The sequence below is a fragment of the Galeopterus variegatus genome, unplaced genomic scaffold (assembly GCF_000696425.1).
Source record: "Galeopterus variegatus unplaced genomic scaffold, G_variegatus-3.0.2 Scaffold3601, whole genome shotgun sequence".
Taxonomy (NCBI): Eukaryota; Metazoa; Chordata; class Mammalia; order Dermoptera; family Cynocephalidae; genus Galeopterus; species Galeopterus variegatus.
This window is the reverse complement of record NW_007729712.1, coordinates 225571-229187: the sequence shown is the minus strand read 5'-3', so window position 1 is coordinate 229187 and position 3617 is coordinate 225571. Positions and strand designations below refer to the sequence as shown.

The 3617-nt window shown below is 47.2% G+C and overlaps 1 pseudogene; it reads right to left on the bottom strand.

Annotated features, from left to right (window-relative positions):
- Positions 1 to 7: 7 nt before the first annotated feature.
- Positions 8 to 1145, bottom strand: LOC103601130 (annotated as a pseudogene).
- Between the last annotated feature and the right edge of the window lie 2472 nt (positions 1146 to 3617).

Sequence of the window (3617 nt, the reverse complement as noted above, 5' to 3'; positions counted from 1 at the left end):
TAGCCACCTCCTCGATCTCCGCCATAGCCGCCTCCTCGATCTCCTCCATAGCCTCCTCGATCTCCACCGTAGCCGCCTCGATCTCCACCATAGCCGCCTCCTCGATCTCCGCCGTAGCCACCTCGATCTCCACCGTAGCTGCCTCGATCTCCACCATAGCCACCTCCTCGATCTCCGCCATAGCTGCCTCCTCGATCTCCGCCATAGCCTCCTCGATCTCCGCCATAGCCGCCTCCTCGATCTCCGCCGTAGCCACCTCGATCTCCACCGTAGCCTCCTCGATCTCCGCCATAGCCGCCTCCTCTGTCCCCACCATAGCCACCCCCACTTCTGTCTCCACCATAGCCACCCCCTCTTCTATCTCCGCCGTAGCCACCGCAGCCGCTTCTGTCTCCACCATAGCCACCACCACTTCTATCTCCACCGCAGCCGCCTCGGTCTCCACCTCTGCCCCCACGACCTCTGTAGCCCCTCTCTCCACTGTAGCCTCTCCCCCGGAAATCTCCTCCTGAGGGACGAGAATCTTCTGGTCTAGGCTCATTGCACTGATTGCTGGAATTCCTTCGAGCAAAGTTCATATTTCCACATGACGGAGTAGGGCAAACCCAATCCCCACTTTTGGTGTCTCCACCTCTTCCCTGAAAGCCTCCACGGCCTCTATAGCCTCCACGGCCTCGCGGCCCACCTCCACTTCCACCTCCTCTCATGAATTCAGGTCTTCTGGTGGCAAATGACACTTTAATGATGTTGCCATGGAATTCTTTTCCATCAAACCAGTCAATGGCTGCCTTAGCTGAAGGAGGGTCATCAAATGACACTGTTGCCTCTCCTTTTGGCTTCCCTGTGTCCTTGTCTGTGTAAAGATTTATCATTGGTTTTCCGGTCTTCTTGTTTGTCTTGATAATTCCTATTTGTTTAAAGAACTCCCCCACTTGATCTGTAGATACACCCTCCCGAAGTCCTTGCACAAAGATTGTGTTGTTATCTGAATTATCAGATTCTGAATCAGCATCTGGTCTGGGTCCATAATCCCTGTGACCACCAAAATTTTTGAAGCCACCGCGGTCACCACCACTCGATCCTGTCATAGGACCTCTTCCATCCTTGTCATATCCCCCATGCCCTCTACCTCCTCCCTGTGACCCGCCATACAAGATGACCGTCGTGATGTGAGTAGGTATGGAGAAGACAGCCCAACCTATTATGCCATACTTTATGTTTTTGGAAGTTCTCCTGTAGTTTTCTCACTGCCTGACAATCTCCTGCTTATATTTTCTCTGTCTATCAAATTTCTATTTATTGTTTAAGACTTAGCTAAAAAATCACCTTCTGTATCAAACATTCACGTAACTTCCTGGCAAAGTTATTTGCTCCCCAACTCTGAACACCTATATCACTTATTAAAGCATATTAGTGATACTAAAGAATTGTCGGCATATCAGAACCCCTGAACAGACTGTGGTCAATTATACCTATGGTGCCTGCAATAAAGCTGGCTGAATCAATGAACTTATCACTCAGACGAGGCAATAGAGTCATACGCCGAGCTATTTCTATTTCTATAAATGGGAATCTTAAGACAAATTGGCATAAGTCCCTTTCCTGCATCAGTGACTAAACAGAGGGAGCAGTTTTGAAGAAAAGCAGAAAGTCCTCAATGCCCTCAAATCATAATATGGACACTGGCAGGACTGTGATGGGATGGATCTTAGTGAGGCCACAAAAAAGGACAGTCAGGGATTGAGGTTTGCTTTATTATTGTTTCATAGGGAAATGCCAGAGATATAATCAGGCAGCAACAACCACAAAACACCAAGCCAAGAGAAATTTAGGAAATGTCCCACATGCTGACAGTCTCAGAAAACAGTGTTGTAGGCAGCATTCCTCTTTTTTGTCCTGCTTACTACGGTTAGCAACCGACTCAAGAGACCACGTGGCCATATTCAGACTCCCAGTTAAGGGTCCTTTGGGAAATGCTTTGCACAGTTTTTGCCCCTCCTCTCTATATCAAATACCTACCTAGTGGCCTATGCCCATGGGATCAGATCAGTAATAGGTAATGTGGAACAACGAAATCACAGTTCTCCAAACTATGGGATGCTATTCACTAATGGGTTGTGAAATTGATTAGTAAAGACATAATGAAATGTTTAAAATATGAAATAGAACAGTGAAGACTAGAAAGCATTAGATACCAACATAATTAGTAAGTCTTGTAGCATGTATGTATGTATGTGTCTGTGTTTGTGTACGTGTGTGTATGCGTGTGTGGTGTATGTGTGTATGTGTGTGTGCACACGAGTTCACAATGTAAAATGCATGCGTTTGCTTGGGTCAGTATACATGTGTGTTTATCTATTTTTTCTTCTCCAACTGCTACTTGAGAATGCTTAGTTAACATGTCTAATTAGTTATAACCCTTTTGAGTAATTAAAATTAGGGGAGTCTTTAAGTAATAACTGAAAAACAGATGACTGCGTTGTCTCATGTTCAAAAGTTACATCGCAGGTTCGTTTTCTGAGCATCACTGTGAGGGTTGCTGCAGCGAGGACTGAGGTGTGCATGCGGAAGTGTCCACTACAGGGTAGGCACAAAGTGGAGCATGGTAGATTATCCTTGGCTTGCTTGGAACCATTCATAATTTAAAAATGTAAACGCATCACTACCAGGCACTGTGAGGCACAGGGAGAGAAAACATTCTACCGGGGTCTGCCCTGTGCGTCCCTGGGCTCACCACATCCCACCCCGTCCATTCCAAGCGCTCTCATTTCCAGTGCCGGCATCTGTCTCATCTCTGCATTTCTGCAGCTTATCTATACATTGGTCAACTGGAAGCAGCTTCACCAGCAGCGGGAACAGATACAGAAACACAGAAAGTTGTGGCCTAGCTCCTCCTAATAAATTTTGGGGCCAGAAATTGCCCATTCCTTTTAGGTGGTGCCAAAGGAAGCCAGGAGTTCTCAGGGCAGAAGCCCTCACAGTGAAAACCGTATGAGAGATGAATGTTTTGGAACTTTTTGTGCGTCTGATGCTCCTTGACCTCAGCTAATAATAACTTTGGGCTTTTGAGTGATTTCAGACAAAAACGAATATCCAAGGGCAATAAAAATACTCATTTCTGAAAATCACCACTGCTGTCCCTTTCCTGCGATCAGAGGAATTCACATTTCTGGGGGCTGACCAACATTGGTAGAAGGTATGGGCTGTTGACCTCTGGGAGCAGAGGCGCTGTGGTCCCACACAGGACTCTCCAGCTCCCAGCGTCACTCCAGGCAGCCCAGATCATGCCCTTGCCAGGCCCTCTTTCAAATGACATTGTCCAAAGTGGACTCATGCCGTTTCCTCTTGGCACAGCTGTTGGATCCCACTGGCAATTATTTGGAGTCAGAACGTGTTTGCTGTGGATTTTTCTGTGCCTCCGACCTCAGGTGTGAGGAAAGGTAGTGCTTAGCACATGTGCTTAAGCTGGCAACACTGACCACAAGGGGCTGACTGAGTCCATTCTGCAGTGGCAAGCTATGGCCCTAAAGATGGCTTAGTCTCATGNAAAATGTCACTTAATTTCACTACCCAAGAAGAGGCCACGAGGAAAGCAGCAGGCAAAACTCAGGCAATTT